The sequence below is a fragment of the Citrus clementina genome, unplaced genomic scaffold (genome assembly GCF_000493195.1).
Source record: "Citrus clementina cultivar Clemenules unplaced genomic scaffold, Citrus_clementina_v1.0 scaffold_3, whole genome shotgun sequence".
Classification (NCBI taxonomy): domain Eukaryota; kingdom Viridiplantae; phylum Streptophyta; class Magnoliopsida; order Sapindales; family Rutaceae; genus Citrus; species Citrus x clementina.
In genome coordinates, this window is record NW_006262339.1 from 7,868,126 (window position 1) to 7,882,987 (window position 14,862).

A 14,862-nucleotide genomic window follows, 5' to 3' on the forward strand; every position below is an offset into this window, starting at 1 on the left:
ATACCTCATAAATAAGTTATTTTGGTAAGTCCCCCCACATCACTATGAACATATCCATAATTCCTTTTGTATCGTGAATTGCTGAACCAAACTTTATCCTTTTCTTCTTGCCTAGAGCACAAAATTTCAATTTGCAAGAATTCGCACCTTTCAATAAGTCTTGCTTCACCAAAATCTGTAATTTTTTTTTACCAGTATATCCCAAACGCATATGCCACAACTTAGTAGTTTCTGAATCTACATGTCTTTTAGAAATTGTTGATGTTAATACAATAATTGTACTTTCTTGGAAATAATACAAGTTATTTCTTCTTGTGTCTTTTATCACCGTCAGTGCGCCGGCTAATACTTTCAAAAATCCATTTCTCAGAGTGATTGTATGCCCTTTAAATTTTAGGACCCCTAATGAGATGAGATTTTTTTTCAAACTTGGTATGTAACGAACGTCTGTTAAGACTTGGATTGAGTCGTCATGATTCTTCAACTGAATTGAACTTATTCTCATGGTTTTACAAGCATTTCCATTGCTTATAAAAACAACTCCACCGTCCAGCTCCTTGAAGCTAGAAAATCAGCCTTTATTAGGACACATATGATAGGTACAACCAGAATCTAAAATCCACTCATCTAAGTGACATGTCAACGTCATGCCAACCAGACTAAAGTGTGATTTCTCATCATGCTCTGCTATACATGCATCAGAAGTAGCCTTGCCCTTTTGTAACTAAGGACAATTTTTTTTCCAATGTCCTTTCTCGCGACAAAAAATACATTCATCTTTGGCAGACCTCCTTTTAGACTTGATCATTTTTTCAGATTTGCGGTTTTGTGAATGACATCTCCCTGTCAATGCTTCTGCAACTGTATCTCTATGATCGTTTTTATTTTTCTTTCTGGTCTCAGAGTTATACAATGCACTGTATACAACGGCGAATGCGACACTGGCCTTCCCATAAAGTAAAATGGTGGCGAGATGATCATATTCATTAGAAAGAGAATTCAACAGCAACAATGTCTTATCTTCATTTTAAATTTCTCATCTAAATTTAACAAATATGTTAATACTTTGTTGAATGAGTTCACATGGTCATTCATCAACATGCTAGGTGCATACATGAATCGATAGAGTTTTTTTTTTTTTCATATAAAGCATATTTTCAAGGCTTTTCTTCCAACGCCTCCCACAATTTCTTTGCTGATTTCTCCCTAATGACAGAGTACTTTTGAGCTTTAGCCAGACATAAGCGAATAATACCACATGCTTGTCTATTAATCTTTATCCATTCATTGTCATCCATCTTACTGACATAAGACATCCAACACCTCACATTGTCATATACCAAAATTATTGGTATGATCGAATTTCTCCACTTAAAAATTTTGCATTGGTCACAGTAGTCCTTCTGATAAAGACGATGACACCGCCTCTGCCATCCTTTTTAACTCAAATGATTAGTGCCTTCAACAACTATTTACACTTGAAAAACAACCTTTATGATGTTAATTTCGCGTGAATAAATGCATCATGAAAATTCCTCGGAGAATGGAGGGGTCATAACAGTCCCACTTAAAACCCAAACTCTTTAGGCTCTTATGGCCTTGTTGACAGAACTTTCCTACACATGCAAAAATACACACTACTTATAATAAACTGTCTCCCAATTATAAATGGTTGTCTCCATCATATCAACGAACAGTTCTATATACGTGAACAGTATCGTATTTGTGAATAATGTCGTTTTATTAAATTCACATAACATAAAAAAATGATTTTCATCATCAAGAAACAATCTGATTTCTAACCTCTTGCATTGCATGCCAAGCACGAACCTCTAGTTTTGATACCAATTGTTGCGGAAGCGCGGGTTAAGCAATTACTAATATTCTGGTAATTGTGATTTCTGGAGAAATATAAATGTAGTGATAAACAAGTGCAAAGAAAATTTGACACAATAATTTACGTGGTTTGGCGTAAAGCCTACGTCCACGACCAAGACTGGAATATAATTTTACTAACAAATGAGAATTTACAAAAGTGTGAAAATCTCTCAAAACCCACAACCCCAATATACCCAATTTAATCATCTTTAAAACACTCAAGTGGAAGCTCTCTCAACTCTCTCAAATTACTTCACTTGCATTTGCTATCAACTCTCTCAGTTGGGATACTTTTAAATGAACAAATGGCTTGGTATTTATAACCAAAGATCATGCACGCATTTAATCCTTATTCCCAAAAGTCTTTGAAAAATGGCAACCAAAATCAACAATTTTGAAAAAATCGATTGGCTTTTAGAAAACCACTACATTTTTCTTCATGCAACTGTCAACAAAAATATGCCACCAACTTTGCCTTTTGAAATTGACAAGCCATTATTTGACTTTTCAACAGAAACCTTTTCTTGAGAAGCCCATTGAACAATTTTCCCAAGACCTGAAACCCACTTAGTAAATCCATCTAATAATTTAGCGTGCACTTTGGTAGGTATCATTTGCTCAGTAATGTCTAGTGGCATCTGACACTAACATCAATTATTGCACATCTAATATGCTCACAATCGTTTGACTGGTTAGGCTTCTCAATCAAGTTTTTCAAGCAGCCTGGCATGACTCTTAACATGCTTTGTTTCAGTCTTCATCATTGTTGTGCAAATTTTAATGTACTCGCAAGCGCACGAATCTATTATAGTATAGATCAATGGTGACGAGTGTCGATCCCACGAGGAGGTGGATTTTAATTGTGTAGAATTAATTTTGTGAATGAATGATTGGATTTATGGTGGAAATGATTTGGAATATGCTAATACTTAAATTAAAATGGCGAGAATAAATTCTAAAATTGGAATTGCAATGGAGAGAATAAATTGAAGAGAAAATCTATTAAATTGACGTACTTGGGTATCTGGATCCGTATCAACATGCATCATGGGCTAAATAATCCGTATTAATGCCAATTAAATCATGAGGGGGGAATCCACACCTCATGAACCACACTCTAATCAATATTGTGCTAAGGGCTTATCGTGCCAAATAATAATAACTTTATACTAGAAGGCCGGTGAAACCAAGGCGGTACTAGACAAGATTATTATTATTTGTCGACGAGAAGTCAAAACATCCACAAAAACTAGAGGGGAAGAGAAAATAAATTTACCAAATTAAGCCCATGACACATGTTGAGACTTCACCTTCAACCCAAACTTGAAAGAAAATTAGCCACTCATAATTGAACTAGGGGTAAAATGGGAATTTATTAAAATACGAAGAAAATACAAGATGGAGAGGGAATTACAGAAAATGGATCCCAAAAATGGATTCAGAGATATCAAATTAGGGGGGAGAGGCCCCCTTTTTATAGATACATGGAGTAAATCATGGCCATCGGATTAAAAACAGTTTGGACGCTCAGGATTGCGCCACGTCATCAGTCAACAGTCCACGGTTTGACCACGCGGATGAACAGTAACACGGTTTGACCCGACTTTGAACAGTAACGCGGTTTGACCCGGATGAACAGTAACGCGGTTTGGTTGAAAATAATCTTGTGTGATGCATGCACCGTACGCGAGATTTTTCGTCCACTGATATGCTGCCACGTCACCATCAACAGTACATAAGAATTTTAGTCCAACAGGATCGTGACACCTCATCAGTCAATGCCACATCATCGGTCAATGCCACGTCATCATCCGTCTATGTGAACAGTGTCGTGAACAGTAACGTATACAGTACCGTACACGTGAATAGTACCGTACATGTGAATAGTGCCATTTTTCCTTTTATGCTCCTCCTAAGGTTTTCGACCGTCTTGAGTTCAAAAGTGATGTCCGTTTTGCCGTCTGATCTCTCCTTTATTGTGAAATGACTATAATGCCCCTAAAATACATAAAATACTTAATTAAAATAAAACACATGTAATTAAATCACAAGAAGGTTAAACATATAAAAGTAAGGGTTGTTAGTAAGACTTAAAATGTAAAATGACGGTTTTCTCCTTTATAAATATGCATTTTCTAACACTCAACACACCCCCCAACCAGCTTATTGCTAGTCCCTAGCAAATAAAGCGAAAACAAAATTCAAATTCAAAATAATTTTATTTTTTTGTTTTAATAGAAACACTCGTATTTATTCCATCAGATTAATGATAGCAATCAAATAAAAGTATAAGCATTATCTCCAGTCTAAAGCAACATCACACCCACATCAACCATCCACATGAATCAGCCCAGTAGACTTTGTTATAGCTACTTTCAAGAATGACATGTCAAACCCCAAAATCTTACTGGAAGTAGTGACACTCTTACAAATAAATTAAACCCAATAAAAATAATCACTCCAATGAATGGTAATTGAGAGAAAATAATGAAGAAGTGATATCACATGCTCTCACCAAGATGAAATAAATATGCCCTCAGCTTAAAAATAATACGATCTCAAGTCAAACAAAAACTGTTAGTCAACCCAATTTATTTATTTATTTTTTTTATATGCACCACTACATCTTTTTAGCCCATATAACTAGCTTCTACTTCGGACTATAATTCCCTAAAATCAAGAAGGACTTTTATTAGGACGTAACGTAGGCTAGGAACATGGTTAACAAAGAAGGGAAATAAGGAAAACAAAGTGTATGTTTGAGAAAAATGCAGAGAATTGTTTTTTTTTTTTGGAAGTTGCAAGGTGGATTTCACCTATTATTGTTATTTTTTATTCTTTTGAAACAACAACTTTTGTTTTATTTTTTTTTTCTCTTTTTTTTTTGCTTTTATTTGGCACAACTTCACTGAACAAAATAATTATTTACATTTTTCTCAAACATAAATAGGTGATGGACCTTATAAGACATCGGGTAATACTCCAAATCGGAGTGGGTCAAGATGATAAGTTGACAAAGAAAAGGTTTTCATTTTTTTATTTATTATTTTTTTAAAGGCTCAAAAGGGTTAACTATGGATATATCACAAAAGGGATGGCTAGAAAGGCTCAAACGGATCAAAGATGGCATTTCCATCGTCTTTTAGGGCTCTAAATAATCATCCATATCTACTAGTTAGATGGGCCTCCAAATGTAGCAACACACTTTTTTTTCTTTTTTTTTTCTTTTTTTTTATTAAGGGTTAACTCAAAAGAAATCTAGAGATCGTGTATACAATAATAAACTGTTAAGCTGTATAAAGAATGGGCAAAAGGGTTACTCTCCAAGAAAAATGATAGGCTCAAAAACTCACTTGGTACTTATTATGACATGTTCATTCCTTCAAGCAACGCATATTTGTCTCCGACATCAACATGTAGAGTAGCAAACATAATGTAACATCACTTAAGACCAAAGATAATACAAATACTAAAATTTGAAATTAATCATGTCATCTAATGTTAAAACAAATCACATAATTTTTTTTTTTTTTAAACAACATTCTCCCCCCCAACCTATTCTAAACATGAAAGGAAAATATGTATGCAGAGATATGAAAATGATGCATAAAAACTAATTAGAAAAGTTACACTTAAAATGATAGAAAACGAAAAATGGTTTTTTTTTTTTTTTTACTAAGAAGATGCGTTTCTAGAGGCACTACACACTATATTCAGCCATCTTCGACTCAAAAGTTGGAAAATGTATATTCATAGAGGAGAAATTAAAAAGAAGAAAAATAAACATCAAAACTTAATAAAGAAAAAGAAAATGTCTAATTTTTTTTTTTGAATTTTTTTTGAATTTTTTTTTTCAAACAATGAAGATGCGTTTCTAGAGTAACTACACTCCATATTCAGCCATCTTCAACACAAAAAGTTAGCAACAGTTAGTTTCTACAATAAAAAATTAGTAAAAACTTAACCAAAATTCCACAATTGTCGACTATTCCCTCCCCCCAACCAGAACGAAACATTGTCCTCAATGTTTGAAATGAAAGAAGTAGAGTTTAGAAGACATCACCTGGGTGGTGCAACACAGAAGAAAATATTTACAGGCGGAGAGTTAAATCTAATTTGTACTTCTTACTGCGGCTACTGTTACCATCATTATTTGGACGCTCCAACACAAAGGTCCAGGGGTCTGGCTCCGGTCGATAAGCTTGTAACATATCAAGTAGCTCATTAGCAGTGTGAGCACAAATAAAAAGTTTTTTCGCATTAGAGGGAATGAAATAGTTTTTTATTGCATGGTTAAGAAATGCGATAAAGCCATCATAAAAGTTATTGACATTTAACAAACCGATGAGTTTCTGGTGGATGTGTAGATGAGCCCAAGATGCTAGCGTGATAAGTGCCTCTAGTGTTGCAAGATCTCCTGGAAGGAAAATAAAAGCATCAGCATGATTAAGCATTTCAGTTATTCTTTCTTGCATACCTGAGACGACTAACTCTTCTCCAGTTGATGAGTCAGACGAACTGCCCAATGGTTTTAAGACTCTTGGGATGATGCCTAACACTTGACTTCCTCTGATAAAAGCTGCTTCTGAGACCATTTTTGATAACCCTCGATTACCTCCTCCATACACCAAGTGTAATTTTCTCGCTGCTATGCTTCGACCAAGATCTATGGCTGCCTCAACGAACTCTTTATGTTTGCCATATGTAAATCCAGAAAGCACACAAATGTTCTTGAATTGTCTATTGGGGGTAGCTGCCATTGTGATACTTCTCGAAAACAATTTGTGAGTGCTTGACAAAAAAGAAATCACATTTAAGAGTCTTGGTGATAGTGGGTCATGGTTGTGTATGAGGTAATATGTCAGTGTCAAATAACGCGTAAAGCACGTGGCTCGCAAGTCAAAAAGAAAACAGTAAAAAGGAAAAAGCAAACAGTAATAAAATTATTAAAGACAATAATGCAAACAATAAGACAATAGTGAAATAAAATAACAATAAAGTAAAAGGATATTTACAGGTAGTTGCGACTGTGGCTCACATCTTCCTCTGGTTTTACGTCCAGAAACGGCTTGAACGCCCTCTATGGGTCGAGGATAGGCTTCCTATCCAGTTTTCTTATAAACTGGCAAACAGGGTCGTTTATAGTCAGATTCCCGAGACTATATCGTGCATGCTCTTTTTGGAATAATGGCCATAACTGGAGAATCGCTCCTTGCACATATCCACTGGGATGCGTTTCAAGAGACAAAAGGATATCATCCAATGACTCCTTATTCAAGCCATCCCTAATGAATTGAATCTTATGTTCCCTGTTATCAGACACCATTCCTAAAGAACATGGGTTTTTATTGCAACTCATTCTGGCACACTTATGACAAGCAACAGAAATTCTTCGAGCTTGTCGTTTTCTTGCATAATTTCCTTTACCACAACTAGGCATGAATGCAATAAATTTTGGAGGTAACTCACCTGTCGATCGTACTTTCGCCTCAATTAACCAACGGATATCAGCAGGTATGTTATTCCTCATGAGCAATCGCATGCGTTCGGACCGAGCTTTATAGATCGTAAGGAGGGCATTCTGAGGAAGTGAAGGGAATCGCTTGTGAAGCTTCGCTAGAATCTCGTTTCTGTCCATACCTTCGCCTCAGAATATCAGTTATTATGGGAAACTGAAGTAACCGACTTGATTGTCACGGAGTACCGTTATCCGCCACTTCACCGGGGTAACAAACTAAAGCACACAAACAGAAAAACAAATTAAAACACACAAAGAAAATTAAAATCGTCCTCTTATTGAATTTACCTCAAGCTCCAACTGGATGTCGTAAACACTTCTCTCAATGTCTCTGAGTTGGCGTTCTAAACCCTCAACATAGGCTACTAACTCTGGTGGTTGTAGAGCCCAAATGCGTTGTGTTTTACAAAATTGAATCTGTCTTTTGAGATGAGTTTTAACACGTTGAAGTGGTTTAAGAATGTTCAGGAGGAACAGTCTAAGTAAGGTACTCATGATTAAAAACGATAAAAGAAAACTTAATAGTTAAACAAATACACTTATGCAAAAATAATTTCAATTAGCAGAAGAATAATATAAAGAAAAAAAAATTAAATCAATGAAAAGAAAAAAAATTCAATTCAAATCTGATGGGTCACTCAAATTTATTTCGGTGTCTTCTCCATGTGATTGGTATTCTAGATATGGCTTTAATCTTTGACCATTAACTTTAAACGTGACACCGTTCTTTGGGTCCTTAATTTCAATTGCCCCATGTGGAAAAACAGTATGAACAATAAATGGGCCAGACCAACGAGAGCGTAACTTACCTGGGAATAGGTGCAAGCGAGAATTGAATAAAAGCACTTTCTGACCTGGAGTGAAAGATTTTCTCATAATTTGCTTGTCATGGAAGACTTTCATTCGTTGCTTGTAAATCTTGGCGTTTTCGTTCGCGTCATTGCGAATTTCATCAAGTTCTGCCAGCTGTAATCTTCTTTCTGAGCTGGCTTGCTGCATGTCAAAATTGAATTTCTTGATGGCCCAATATGCACGATGCTCGAGTTCCACAGGTAGGTGGCAAGCTTTTCCATACACTAGCCTGTAGGGTGACATCCCAATCGGGGTCTTGAAAGCCGTTCTATATGCCCATAAGGCATCATCAAGTCTTAATGACCAATCTTTCCTGTCTGGCCTCACCGTTTTTTCTAATATGTGCTTTATTTCTCGATTGGATATCTCAACTTGGCCACTGGTTTGCGGATGATACGGGGTCGCCACTTTGTGTGTGATTGAATACTTTGTCAAAAGTGCTTTGAATGCTTTGTTACAAAAGTGGGCACCACCATCACTGATTATTGCTCGAGGGAATCCAAAGCGTGAAACAATGTTGCTTTTCAAAAATGCTATCACCACCTTGTGATCATTGGTCCTACATGGAATTGCTTCTACCCATTTTGATACGTAGTCAACAGCAACCAATATGTATTGATGGCCAAAAGAAGGGGGAAAGGGTCCCATGAAGTCGATACCCCATACGTCAAAAATCTCAACCACTAAAATTGGATTTAGTGGCATCATGTTCCTTCGTGTAATGCTTCCCATTCGTTGACACCTATCACATGAAGAACAGAAAATGTAAGCGTCTCGAAATATAGATGGCCAATAGAAACCACATTGTAAAACTTTAGTCGCTGTCTTCTTAGCACTGAAATGGCCTCCACAAGCTTGTTCATGGCAGAATGAAAGGATATTCTGAATTTCACTTTCTGGGACACATCGTCTAACAATTTGATCCGCACAATACTTGAACAAATACGGGTCATCCCAAAAGAAATTCTTTATCTCTGCAAAGAATTTAGCCTTGTCTTGCTTGGTCCAATGCTCTGGAAGTTTACCTGTAACAAGATAATTAACTATATCAGCATACCAAGGTAATACTTCCACACTTATTAATTGTTCATCTGGAAATGACTCATTTAATGGTAATTGTTCTATAATTGTGTCAAAATGGAGACGAGAGAGGTGGTCCGCCACAACATTTTCTGTCCTTTTTTTATCTTTGAATTCCAAGTCAAATTCCTGCAAAAGTAACACCCAACAAATTAGTCTGGCTTTTGCATCTTTCTTTGTGAGAAGATATTTAAGAGCAGCATGATCTGTGAATATAATTATTTTACAACCAATGAGATATGATCGAAATTTTTCCAATGCAAACACTACTGCTAGCATTTCTTTTTCAGTAGTTGAATAGTTCAACTGTGCATCATTCAATGTCATACTAGCATAGTAAATAACATGGGGAATTCGATCAACTCTTTGTCCTAATACTGCTCCTACTGCATAATCAGATGCATCACACATGAGCTCAAATGGTAATTTCCAGTTCGGGGGCTGAATGATGGGTGATGATGTCAACAAATGCTTTAATTTTTCAAACGCAACAAGACATGAATCATCAAAGACAAAAGGTACATCCTTAGCAAGCAAATTGAATAAGGGTCTAGAAACTTTACTAAAATCTTTAATGAAACGTCTATAGAAACCAGCATGCCCAAGGAAAGATCTTACTTCTCTGACTGTTTTGGGTGGAGGAAGATTAGAAATGAGATCCACCTTGGCTTTGTCAACCTCAATACCTTTGCTCGAAATGATGTGACCGAGAACAATACCTTGTTTTACCATAAAATGGCATTTCTCCCAATTTAAGACCAAGTTCTTCTCGATACATCTCTGCAGAACTAGTGTTAGATGATGTAAACATTGATCAAACGAGTCACCAAAGACAGAAAAGTCATCCATAAAGACTTCAAGGAATCGTTCAATCATATCAGAAAAAATGCTCAACATGCATCGTTGAAATGTAGCAGGTGCATTACATAATCCAAATGACATTCTCCTATATGCAAATGTGCCAAAAGGGCAAGTGAAAGTAGTTTTCTCTTGATCTTTTGGTGCTATGGGAATCTGATTATATCCTGAGTAATCATCTAGAAAGCAATAAAATTCATGGCCTGCTAATCTATCAAGCATTTGATCAATAAATGGTAAAGGAAAATGGTCTTTACGTGTGACAGAATTCAATTTTCTATAATCAATGCATACACGTCATCCTGTAGTCACTCTAGTGGGTATCAATTCATTATCAGCATTGGTAACTACTGTGACTCCTGACTTTTTAGGGACAACTTGTACAGGTCTGACCCATGAACTATCAGAAATTGGGTAAATGATACCTGCATCTAATAGCTTAAGGACCTCAGTTCTAACAACTTCTTTCATGTTAGGATTTAACCGACGTTGCATCTCCCTAGTAGTTTTAGCATTTTCATCAAGGTGAATATAATGCATGCAATCTACTGGGTTTATACCTTTGATGTCTGCTATGGTCCATCCTAATGCTCCTTTATGCTCTTTTAAAACATCCAACAACTTACCTTTTTGTTCATCATTGAGGGATGATGAGATGATTACCAGCAGAGTACTTTCTTTTCCCAAAAATGCATATTCCAAAGTGTTGGGCAATGGTTTGAGCTCGAGTTTCGGTGGTGATTCTGATGATGGAATGAGTTGCTTCTCTGATGGTGCTAGTTGTTCAACTCTTGACTTCCATTTATTAGTATCCATAGATGGTGCTGAGTCAAGCAGGGCGTTGACCTCATCGACCGATCTGTCAATATCAAAATCCAAACCAAAGTGAGTTAAACATGTTTGTAAAGGATCATCACTAAGGTTTGAAAGAAAAGTGTCATCAACTAATGCTTCAATTAAATCCACATCAACAATTCCATCATCTGCACTGTGAGGTTGTTTGGCAATGTTGAAGATGTTCAGCTCCATAGTCATGTTGCCGAAAGACAATTGCATATTTCCAGTCCTGCATTGAATGTGAGCATCCGCAGTTGCCAAGAAAGGTCGGCCTAGAATAATGGGGATGTGCTTCCTTGAATCCTGTATTGGTTGAGTGTCAATTACAATGAAATCAACAGGAAAATAAAACTTGTCTACCTGGATAAGCACGTCCTCCACAATACCATGAGGCATTTTTGTGGACCGATCTGCAAGTTGTAACACCACTGGAGTTGGGTGTAATTCTCCCAGTCCAAGTTTCACAAATACAGAGTAAGGCAACAGATTTACACTAGCTCCTAAATCCAGCAAAGCATTCTCAATTGTGTGGTTCCCTATACTACATGAGATAATGGGGGAGCCTGGGTCTTTGCATTTTAAAGGAATTTTATGTTGGAGTATAGAACTAATGTTTTCTGTTAAAAATGCCTTCTTTTGAACATGCATATTTCTCTTTTTAGTACAAAGGTCTTTAAGAAACTTGGCATAAGATGAAACTTGTTTAATAGCATCTAGCAAAGGGATGTTAACACTTACCTGTTTGAAGATTTCAAGAATCTCACCTGTGGATTTTCCTTTCTTTCCTTTCGCTAACCTCTGAGGAAATGGAGCTTTAGGAACATATTCTCGTGGGTTGGTTTCTTCTTTTTCCTCCGGTGGTGAGTCCTCAACATTCACAGGTACAATTTGATTTTCTTTTGTCACCGGCATCTCTACTTTGTTGTCGACTTCCTTTCCTTTTCGCAAGGTCATTACTGCTTTGACTTCTCCATGCTGTTGTGGTGAACTGGTACTTGCTTCATGCACTCCTTTAGGATTAGGCACTGGTTGACTTGGAAACTTACCTTTCTCAACGGTCATTGCCAAGGTCTAAACTGAAGAAGCAAGTTGTCCCACCATCTTCTCGAGGCTTGAAACTGATTGAGCTTGTGAGTTGAAGTCTGCTCTCAACTCATTTCGTAGTCCATCAATGGTGCGGTTCTGTTGCTCAATCGTGGAGTGAGTAAGATTCTTAAGATTCTGGAATGAATCCTCCCATGGTCTGGGCTGAGAGTAATTCTGGTTCTGATTGTATGGTCTAAATAGTGGCTGAGAGGCTTGAGGATTTTGTGGAATTGGTGGAGCTGGAGCTGTTGGTCCATTCTGTTGGAATCCTTGAGACCATGAAAAATTGGGGTGGTCTCTTCATCCAGGATTATATGTGTTGGAGTATGGGTTGTAATTCGATGGTTTTCTCATTACACCTATGGCATTGGCTTGATCTGAGTATGAGTCATGGTCATGTGGCTCTGTTGATTTAGCAGTCGATAATGATGCTATTTGTCGAGAGAGACCTTCAATTATTGCTTTGACTTCTTTAATTTCTGAACTTGATTCGCCAATGTGAACCTCATTTACTCCCTTAATTCTTCTAGTATTCCTGAGTGATCGACTCCGTTGTTGGGAATTATCCGCTTGTCGCTGGAAGAATTCCCAAATCTCTGATGCACTTTTTGACATTAGCTCTCCTCCACTCGTTGCCATTAGCCATTCTTGCACATTTGGTAGTAATCCCTCCAAAAAGTATTGGCATTGGTGCCATTTCTCGTACCCATGATGTGGACACTTCAAGAGTAGCCCATTAAATCGCTCCCATGTTTCAAAAAATTGCTCGTCCTCTCTCTGGGTAAACTCCGAGATTTCCCTGCGAATAGCATTGGTTTTATGCACTGGGAAATATTTATTCAAAAATTTAGTTACCATTTGTTCCCATGATGCAATGCTATTGGCAGGCAATGTATTAAGCCATGAACGAGCTCTATCCTTTAAAGAAAATGGGAATAATCTGAGTTTAACATCATCGTCTGAAAAATTCTCGTATTTAAAAGTTTGACAAATAGCATGAAAATCATTCAGATGATTATATGGGTCCTCATTTTCTAAGCCATAGAATGTGGGGAGACAATTTAGCACACTAGGTTTTAGTTCAAAGCTCCTAGCAGCTACATTTGGGTATCTTATGCATGATGTGCTCAAATTAGCTAAGGGACTGAAGTAATCCTTAAATGGCCTCTCCTGTGGTTGCAAATCCATTTTATTTTTAATTTGTTTGTGTGTGCGAAGTGTTCTTTCTAGTTCAAGGTCTATAGCTTCAAGATTAGGTAATAATGACCTACGACCATGCATGCAAAACAAATAAAATAAAAATAAAGATAGGAACAAAACAAGTAAAAATAAAGAAGAGGGAGAAATTACAATACTAACCTTATTGCGCTATTATAACCTTACTAAAAAAAATACACAAAAACAAATACGTGAAATAAATTAACTAAAAATTAAATTAATAAAATAAAAAAAAAAAAAAAAAATTACAAAGAAAAATAAATTGAAAATTAAATCACAGAATTTTAAAGAAGAAAAAAAGAAAAGAAATACTAACCTTTAAATGTAGATTCACTTTTTTTCTTTTTTTCTTTTTTAATTAAAAAAAATAGAAGAAAACAAATAAAAGAAATTATTAAAAAAAATTTAATTCTATGAATTAAAATTACTTACCTCCCCGGCAACGGCGCCAAAAACTTGTTGTGCAAATTTTAATGTACTCGCAAGCGCACGAATCTATTATAGTATAGATCAATGGTGACGAGTATCGATCCCACGAGGAGGTGGATTTTAATTGTGTAGAATTAATTTTGTGAATGAATGATTGGATTTATGGTGGAAATGATTTGGAATATGCTAATACTTAAATTAAAATGGCGAGAATAAATTCTAAAATTGGAATTGCAATGGAGAGAATAAATTGAAGAGAAAATCTATTAAATTGACGTACTTGGGTATCTGGATCCGTATCAACATGCATCATGGGCTAAATAATCCGTATTAATGCCAATTAAATCATGAGGGGGGAATCCACACCTCATGAACCACACTCTAATCAATATGGTGCTAAGGGCTTATCGTGCCAAATAATAATAACTTTATACTAGAAGGCCGGTGAAACCAAGGCGGTACTAGACAAGATTATTATTATTTGTCGACGAGAAGTCAAAACATCCACAAAAACTAGAGGGGAAGAGAAAATAAATTTACCAAATTAAGCCCATGACACATGTTGAGACTTCACCTTCAACCCCAGCTTGAAAGAAAATTAGCCACTCATAATTGAACTAGGGGCAAAATGGGAATTTATTAAAATACGAAGAAAATACAAGATGGAGAGGGAATTACAGAAAATGGATCCCAAAAATGGATTCAGAGATATCAAATTAGGGGGGGAGGCCCCTTTTTTATAGATACATGGAGTAAATCATGGCCATCGGATTAAAAACAGTTTGGACGCTCAGGATTGCGCCACGTCATCAGTCAACAGTCCACGGTTTGACCCGACTTTGAACAGTAACGCGGTTTGACCCGGATGAACAGTAACGCGGTTTGGTTGAAAATAATCCTGTGTGATGCATGCACCGTACGCGAGATTTTTCGTCCACTGATATGCTGCCACGTCACCATCAACAGTACATAAGAATTTTAGTCCAACAGGATCGTGACACCTCATCAGTCAATGCCACATCATCGGTCAATGCCACGTCATCATCCGTCTATGTGAACAGTGTCGTGAACAGTAACGTATACAGTACCGTACACGTGAATAGTAC

At 36.6% G+C, this 14,862-nt stretch overlaps 1 non-coding gene across 1 annotated transcript; it reads left to right on the top strand.

The window, feature by feature from the left end:
- Positions 1 to 12,812: 12,812 nt before the first annotated feature.
- LOC112100503 lies at positions 12,813 to 12,916 on the top strand. Its single transcript, XR_002906871.1, has one exon. It is a non-coding gene; the product is annotated as a small nucleolar RNA R71 (small nucleolar RNA).
- The last annotated feature ends 1,946 nt before the right edge of the window (positions 12,917 to 14,862 follow it).